Source organism: Sapajus apella, unplaced genomic scaffold (genome assembly GCF_009761245.1).
Source record: "Sapajus apella isolate SASKATOON/1434 unplaced genomic scaffold, GSC_monkey_1.0 scaffold1, whole genome shotgun sequence".
Lineage (NCBI taxonomy): Eukaryota > Metazoa > Chordata > Mammalia > Primates > Cebidae > Sapajus > Sapajus apella.
Window position 1 is genome coordinate 28,891,272 of NW_022436941.1, and position 9,183 is coordinate 28,900,454.

Consider the following 9,183-nt stretch of genomic DNA (forward strand, 5'->3'; position numbering starts at 1 on the left):
TTAGTAAAAGAAAGTATATATTTAAGTGATGAACTCCATTAAATCAAGGGAAGACAAATCATGCAGAACATGATACTTGTAAGGTTTGTGCTCTTGCTCTAAATTTGTCTTCTTCTCTAAATTCTAGTATATATATAGGCATAAACCTAAATGTGTTAATACTTCTTACAGGACAGCAATTGGACCAGTATTCCTCCATCATAATTTTGGGCTCTAAGCAAAAAAAAAAAAAAAAAAAAAAAAAAAGTGCAAATGTAAGAAATAAAATGCCACACTGTAAGGACAAACTATAAGCTTTAAATTTTTTTTCTCTGCCGCTTGCACAGTGCCTCATCCATAATGGGTACTAAATAAATAAGTATTTGTTGAATGGATAAATTGATGAATCTCAATTTTCATCTCTAATCTGTCCCACAGTCTGTGTATTTGCTACCAGTGATGTTTTTTGAAACATCCATCTATCTGTCTATCTAGTAGACACTGCATTTGTATTTTCTTATCTCTTTAGTGAACCTTGTCGTTCCCAAGACTCAAGTATTCCTCTTAGCAGTATCGACCCAATTGGTTCTTCAGATTTTTCTTTCATTATCAAATTTTACATCAGGGATGGCAATCCCTTAAATACAATTTGGTTCTTATTTACCAGTTTGCATTTGTTCATTTGTTTAATGGTTTCATGCAAGGTAATATTGTCTCTGCAGTGTTATTTTAAGCTTCTTGAGAACATTGAAAATGCTACAGACCCTTTTGTATTATCTATAGGTCTGATAAAAATATTAGGCAATTATAGTGGTCATTATGTTATGAATGTTTGATTGACCAAATCAAATGAATTACCTATTAGCAATTATTCATTGCCAAATATTCACTTAGCTAGACCGTGACACCATTGTAGGCTTCAAGCAGGCATTTTTTTCAAAATATTTTTCTTTTGCCGTGACTGACTTTGAAATCTCTGTCTCACAATATGATGCAAATAAGAATCACACAAACAAGCAGGTGATCTTAGACTTGCCTTAACTCTACCTTCTTGGCTCAGAGACGTTGGGATGCCAATTAATACAGTGGTTGTGATAGGCAGAATAATTGTCCCCTGAAGATATTCACATTCTAATCACCAGAACCCGTGAGTATGTTATCTTACTTGGCAAACAGACTTTGTACATGTGGTAAAGCTAAGAATTTTTAGATAGGGAGAGTATCATGGCTGGGCCAAATGTGATCATGAGGGTCCTTAAAAGATGAAAGATGGAGGCAAAAGAGTCAGAACAGGAGGCGTGAGGACAGGAGCTAGAGGCAGGAGGCAAGAGACGAAAGGAAAGAGAGATTGAGAGATTTGAAGGTACTGTACTGTTTGGGAGGAAGGAGTCACCAGTCAAGGAACGCACTTGACTTCTAGAAGCTAAAAAAGACTCTTCCTTAGAGCCTCCAGAAAGCATGCAGACTGCTGACACGTTGATTTTAGCCCAATAAAAACCATTTCAGACTTCTGACCTCCAGATTTGTAAGGTACAAATTTGTATGGTTTTAAGTTTGTGATAATTTGTTAGACAGCAATCTGAAACTAATACAGTGCTTAAGAATTCAGGCTTTGCTGTTCAAAGTCTTGGCTTTACCTCAGTGCTTTTATCTGTAAAATGGGAATAACGAAAGCATATGCCTCATAAAATGGTTGCTTAGCTATGCTTGAGTATTAATAAATACATATTTGTACTTTGTATTCTGTTTTCAGTTGATTTTAAAATGTAGGCTATATCTGTCTTTTATATACTTTTGACCTATTTAATTAGCTATTCTTAGAAGGAGTAGCTGTTACCAAAATAACTTACTTCAAAGTAATTACACATGAAAAGTTCTTAAACAAAAATACAAAATGAATGGATTTTTATTTGATTTGAATATTAATAAGAATAGTAATAGGAACTTACCTCTTATATAGTTTGGACAAATTAAGTATCTTTCATTACAAAACGGTCCTAGACTATTAGGGGTATGTGAGACCGAAATCCAAAGAATGTTTCAAGCAATTGTGGAAAAATTTCCATGCTAAAGGAAGGGATTCAGAATAATTCAGATTGATTGTCTACATAGCTTGAGTTTGCCAAATTATGGCCTAGTTTCCACTACATTCTGCTGTGCAGTCCTTCCTTATAAAGCAGAGTCAGCAAAATCATCTTTAAGTTTCCTACAGGAATCACAGTCTGGAGTAGAATACAGGCCTGAGGCAGCCAGTCCACTCCCTGACTGCCGACATTTTCATTTTATTCATTCTTGTGTTTTGCATCTAGTAGTAATCCACCTATGCTTCCCCATCTATTTTTATGAAACAGAAAGATTTAAAGAAAGCAAAATAGAAACATGATGTGGAAGAATATCAATGTCCCTTTGTGTAAGTCACAATGCTACTTGAATCAAAGATACTTAAACTGGTTAACTGTTTTAAGACCAAGAAAATTGATTGCATCAAATTTTTCAGGCTTAATTTTTTTAGAGAGCTTTAAATTCACAGCAAAATGAAGAGGCAGTTGCAGGGATTTTTCATATATCCCCTGATCCCCATATATGCAAAACAGCCTGTATCACCAAAAACAACCAGCAGAGTGATACATTTGTTACAATTAATGAACCTGCACAGGCACATCATTATCACCAAAATGCCATAATTTACATTAGGGTACACTCCTGGTGCTGCACATTCTACAGATATGGACAAAGGTATAATGGCATATATCTGTCATGACAGCATAATACAGAGTATTTTCACAACTCTAAACATCTTCTATACTCACCTATTCATCCTTCTTGCCTCTTGCCAAACCCCTGGCAACCACTGATGCTTTTTTTTATTGTTTCCATAGCTTTGGCTTCTCCAGAATGTCATAGTTGAAATCATATAGTATATACTGTTTTCAGATGGGCTTCTTTCCCTTAATAATATGCATGCAAGTTTCTTACATGTCTTTTCATGGTTGAAGAACTAATTTTTTCTTAGCATCAAATAATATTCCATTGTCTGGATATACCAGTTTATTTACCTATTCACATACTGATGGAGGTCTTGTTGTTTCCAAGTCTTGGCAATTATGAGTAAAGCTGCTGTTTATACAAACATCCTTGTCCAGGATTTTATGGAGACTTAAATTTTTAACTCCTTTGGGTAAATACCAAGAAGCCCAGTTGTTGGACTGTATGGGAAAAGTATGTTTAGTTTTAGTAAGAAACTGTCAAACTGTCTTCCCAAGTGACTGCACCGTTTGCATTCTGAAGAGCAATGAATGAAGTTCCTGTTGCTCCACATCCTTGCCAGCATTTAATGTTGTCAGTGTTTTAGATTTTGGCATTCTAATAATGTTTAGTTGTATCTTGTTGTTTTAAATTACATTGAACTTTTATATTGAATTCTGAATGAAAACACTGCATTAATTTTATTTCTTCTCTGTTTACTAAAGATGCATCTGTTGCTAAAGATTATACTTTGAATTCAGAAATTTAAAAAATTTTAAATATATATTATTTATATGTATATTACCTTGAAATAAGGTCCTGCTGTGTTGCCCAGGTTAGAGTGCAGTGGTGTGATCATAACTCACTGCAGCCTTGACCACCTGGCTCTGGGAGTATTCCCACCTTAGCTTCTTGAGTATCTGGGAGAGTACAGACATATGCCACCATGCCTGGCTATAATTTTTGTTTTTTTATATAGAGAGACAGGGTCTTGCTTTGTTACTCATGCTGGTCTTGAACTTCTGGCTTCAAAGTATCCTCCTACCTTGATCTCCCAAAGTGTTAGAATTACAGGCGTGAGCCACTGTGCCCAGCCAGATATTTTTTTACAGTAGATAAGTGCCTTCAACTTTCCTTAGCATTCATTGAATGTAAAGCATTATGCTAGGGAGTGAGGAGGGCTACTGTGATGCTTAATTTTATGTGTCAACTTAACTGGGCTAAAGTCTGCCCAGTTAGCTGGTAAAACATCTCTGAGTGTGTTTGTGACTGTGTCTCCAGAATAGATTAGCATTTGAATTGGTAGACTGAGTAAAGAAGGCCCACCCTCACCAATGTGGGTGTACATAATCCAATCTGTTGAGAGCTTGAATAGAAGAAAAAGGCAGAGGAAGAGTGAATTCTCTGTCTTCTTGAACTGAGACAGTTATCTTTTCCTGCCTTTGGATATTGGAGCTCCTGGATCCCAGGCCTTTGAACTCCAGGACTTACACCTTTATCCCTCCTCCCCCACCCCTTCAGCCTCAGACTGAATTACACCACTAGCTTTCCTGGTTCTCCAGCTTGCAGATGGCATGTTGTGGGACTTCTCAGCCTCCATAATCACATAAGCCAATTTGCATAATAAATCTCCTCTTATATATCTATATATATCCTATTGGTTCTGTTTCTCTTGAGAAGCTTGACTTACACAGTTCCTAAAGCCTAACACTTCTCAAAATGTAAAAAAGGCAATGCAGTTGGGAAATGCCCATGTTTCATTTGAGTTTACAGCACCGAGTTTACTGAGTGAATTGCGGAGAGTTCTGTCATTTGTCATGCCTGGTTATAATTTTTAATTGGTACGACATGTCCTCCGTTCCTTCCAAAGGCCCATCTGTAGCCTTTGCATAGTGATGTTCAACTTCCAAGATCCAGAAAAAAACTAGAAATAACAAAGAACCACCAACTAAAAAGAAACGTCATCAGAAAAACATTTTCCCATCCTGATGTGGCTTTAATATGTGCCAATTTAACCAAGTGCCAGCCACATTTTAAATGACACACATAAAGCTAAGTCATGGTTGAATCACCAGCAGAAATAAATTTTGTTTGTTCATTTCATTCAACCAATTTCTTCCTATTTTCTCATCTCTCTGTCTTTTCTTCTCTCTTCTGTTATTTTTGGATTCTCAAAGATTGCCAAAATGTTTTTTTCTACTGATTCTGTTACATCTAGCCATTTTTCTTTTTCGAAGTATGATAAATACTATTTATAAAAGCAAAGTGTCTTCAGAAAACTGCTTTACTCTTTTTGCACATGGGTCCAGTAAAAGGATAATCCTAGTTGTTGTTTGGTTTGTTAAAACCATGTCTTTGTGTAAGAATTCAAAGCATATATTTCTTATTGTGCATCCAAGTTTAAGCTACATAATCTGAACAAATTTTTGTTATAAATTCTTTTTTATTAGACTTTGAGTTCTGGGGTACATGTGCAGAATGTGCAGGTTTGTTACATAGGTATACACGTGCCATGACGCTTTGCTGCATCTTTTAAGATGTTGATAACAAAACATGTATTAAACCTCTTCTAATCATTTTATTAAGCTGGGTTTATTTGTTCTTAACTATGGCTTGTGTCATTCTATACAGGCTATTTAATGCAGTGTATCAGAGTCTAAATAAGACAACACAAATTTGAAAATAAAAAAAAATTTGACTAGGAGAATGAGACTGTAAGGGTGGCAAGTATATGCCTTCATGCAGCCTTTAAGAGCTTATGTGATTATAAAACCTGGGCTATAGAATGGGCTCTAAGCTATCAATTACATGTGAATTTCTTATTGTCAGCCTCTCAAAACAAACATATTATAATAATATATTTGTTCTTCCATAGAAACAAATAGTTTCTTCACATCTAGGTCTAAGCAAATTATTTATGTGATAATAACAACACTGATGATAATTTATAACTGTATAGGGTTTCCTTTGTCCCAGGTAATATTCTAGGAGCTTTTCTCACTTAATGCTTATAACAATCCTTTGAAGTGGGAACTATTTTATCACCATTTTAAAAATCAGATAGTAGAGTCCCAGACCTGACAAACTCAGTGAAACAGGCAGTTCGAAACACAGTCCATTTACACAGTTTTTTTAATGGTTAATACAGACATAATGATAGTATATCTAAAAGACTGAATAAACAGCATGTTTAAACAGCAGTGTTCCGTGGCTCAAGCCTATAATCCCAACACTTTGGGAGGCAGAGGCAGGAGTATCTCTTGAGCCCAGGAGTTAGAGACTAGCCTGGGCAACAGTGAAACCCTGTTTCTACAAAAATTATCTGGGAAGGCATGGTGGCACACACCTATAGTCCCAGCTACTCAGGAGGTGGAGATGGGAAGATCTTTGGGCCCAGGAGGTCAAGGCGAGGCTGCAGTGAACTGAGATCTCACCACTGCACTCCAGCCTCGTGACGGTGAGACCCTGTCTCAAAAAACAAACAAACAAAAAAAGTTTGTGTCAAATGAGATCAAGTTTCTCACAAATGCTGTCAAAATCTTAAAAAAAGTCAGACTTACAGAAGTAGAGTTGAATGGTGGCTACCAGGGGGGACGATGGTGGTGAGGACTGGGGAGACATTGGTCAAAGGATATAAAATTCCAGTTAGGAGGAATAAGTTCAAGGAATCTCTTGTACAATGTGGTGATTATTGTTAATAACAATGAATTGTATACTTGAAGGTTGCTGAAAGCAGATTTTACATTTTCTTACCACTAAAAGATGGAAATTATGTGAGATAATGGATACGTTAATTAATTCGATTTAATGATCCCACAATGCGTACATATATCAAAACATCATGTTCCACTCCAAAAATATATAATTTTGTAATTTTCATTTGTCATACTTACCTGGCAGGGAAGACACCATGATCACGAAGGTGGTTTTCCCAGGCCGAGGCTTATCCGCTGCACTCCGGATGTGCTGACCCCTGCAATTTCCCCAAATGTGGGAAACTTGACTGCATAATTTGTGGTAATGGGGGACTGCATTCACGCTTTCCCCTGATTTAAAAAAATTTTTTTTCATTTGTCAATTACAAAAACAATAAATAATTGCTATAATCAATTTAATAATCTTCTATTACAATCATCTCTTAGTATAAGGGGGCATTGGTTCTAGGATCCTCTCCAACCCAGCACATACATCAAAATATGTACATACTTAAGTCCCACAATTGGCCCTGCTGACCCCACAGATACATAAAGTTGGCCCTCTGTATATGTGGTTTTGCATCCCATGAATGCTGTATATTGCATTTTCAATCCTCATTTGGTTGAAAAACATATGCACGTAAGTGGAGCTACACAATTTAAATCCGTGTTGTTCAAGTGTCAATTGTACTTAACAATATATCCTAAATAATTCCCATGCAATGAATGAATAACTAGATCCTCATTTTAATGACAGCCTTGTGTTTCAATGTATGGCTCTACCATAACCCATTTAATTGCTTTTCTGTATTCTGCACTTAGTTTGTTTCCAGCTTGTTATAATTTTAAACATGGATAGGAGAAACGTTTTTTTAATTGTTACTATTTTTGAGACAGAATCTCATTCTTCTACTCAAGTTGGTCTTGAACTCCTAGACTCAAGTGAACCTCCTGCTTCGGTCTCTCAAAATGCTGGGATTATAGGTGTGAGTCACTGCACTCAGTAGATAAACATTCCTAAACAACTGTCTATGTGTCTACTTCTGATTATTTTCTGAAGACAAATCTCTAGAAAAGCAATTGCAGTGTCAAGATGAATACAAAAAAAAATGTTAAGACTTTTGAAGTATAGGGTCAAAATTTCCCCAGAAAGTTTAGTCAGACTTAAAGACTTTCCAGTGGGGCATGTGAGTTCTTGTTTCTTCATATCATTTAGATGTACTACATTTTATGTCTCATTTTTTTCAATTCACAAGCTCTGATATTTGTGTATCTTTACAAGAAAAATCCAAAGCTTTTCACGTGTATTGATTATTTATAGTTCTGATTTTGTGAATTAACTATGGTCTTTGCTCATTTTTCTATCATTGTGGTATTTATTATTTGTTCATAATTGTTTTTTCAATATAAAGAAAACTACCTGATGGCTGTCATATAGGTTGCAAGTTGTTTAGTGTATAATTTGCCTTTTAATTTTGTTTATATTTACTCCTTTATATAAATGTATTTTATTCAGGTCAAATCTACAGATCTTGTCCTTTATGCATTTGAGTTTTATGTCATTACAAGGAAGCTCTTCCATTGCCTATAGCCCTCAGATCTTATAATTGTTTGCCTATTTTTTCTTTTAGTAATTTCATGTGAGTTCATGTGGTTTGGCTCAAGACTAATTCTTGCCAAAAGATTAATGACAAAGAGAGGGTCAATAAAAGCTGCTAATAATCTCACATTATTAACAGAGTCCTCCTCAAGGTTAGAAAGATAATCTACAACTATACTGAAAGTACAGTGAGAGCAACCATGGGGGTCTATGTGTTTTATCCATGGTAGAGAAGCTATTAAATGAATAAATAACAGTGAACAGTGGCACATCACTGCCTAGAGGCCCCAAGTTTCTCTTATAAAATATGGGCTTAAGAAAATCAAGCTAGGAATTTGTCAAAGATAAATCTACCATAAAATGTATGTGTAGCACTAATAATTTTTATTCTGGAGAAAAAACATGAATATAGACCTTTATTTTGCATCTATTTAGGTGGAATCATACAAATTAAAAAATGTTTAAGTGGAGACTTCCACATGTATCATTAAATGTGGTAGTTTAATTGAGAAAACAAAGTCAGTTTTTTCTATAATATGTTTGATAAAATCTTTTTCTGAATTTTGTCAAGCGGAAAAAAAAAAGCTTCAGTTGGGTATGTGTATACTTCCCTAGAGAAACAGAACCAATATTTTACACACACACACTCATGCACATGGGGATGCACATATATATATGCACATGCACATACACACACGTGTGTGTGTGTGTGTGTGTGTGTGTGTGTGTGTGTGTGTGTATCCACATGCAAATGGATTTAGAATAAGGAATAGGCTTACACAGTTATGGAGGTAGGCAAGTCCAAAATCTGCCCAGCCAGTGTCCCATTTGGAGTCTAAAGGATGGAAACTGCTGTAGAACCACGAAGAGCTGATGTCAGGCAGGAAGAGCTGATACTCCAGTTCAAAGACTATTATTAGGTAGAAGAATTCCCTCTTAATCAGGGGAGGGTCAGCATTTTGTTATTTTTAGGCTTTCAACTGATGGGATGAGACCCACCCATATCAGGGAAGGCAATCTGCTTTAGTCAGTCCACTGATTTAAATGTTAATCTCATACAAAAACACTCTCACAGAAATAGTCAACATGTTTGACCAAATATTTGGTGCCCCATTGCCCAGTCAAGTTGACACATAAAATTAACCATCACCATGTGGGTAATTT

At 35.8% G+C, this 9,183-nt stretch overlaps 1 non-coding gene across 1 annotated transcript; it reads left to right on the top strand.

Moving 5' to 3' along the window:
* The first annotated feature begins 6,609 nt into the window (after positions 1 to 6,609).
* On the top strand, positions 6,610 to 6,773 carry LOC116554606. The gene has a single exon (XR_004270250.1). It is a non-coding gene; the product is annotated as a U1 spliceosomal RNA (small nuclear RNA).
* The last annotated feature ends 2,410 nt before the right edge of the window (positions 6,774 to 9,183 follow it).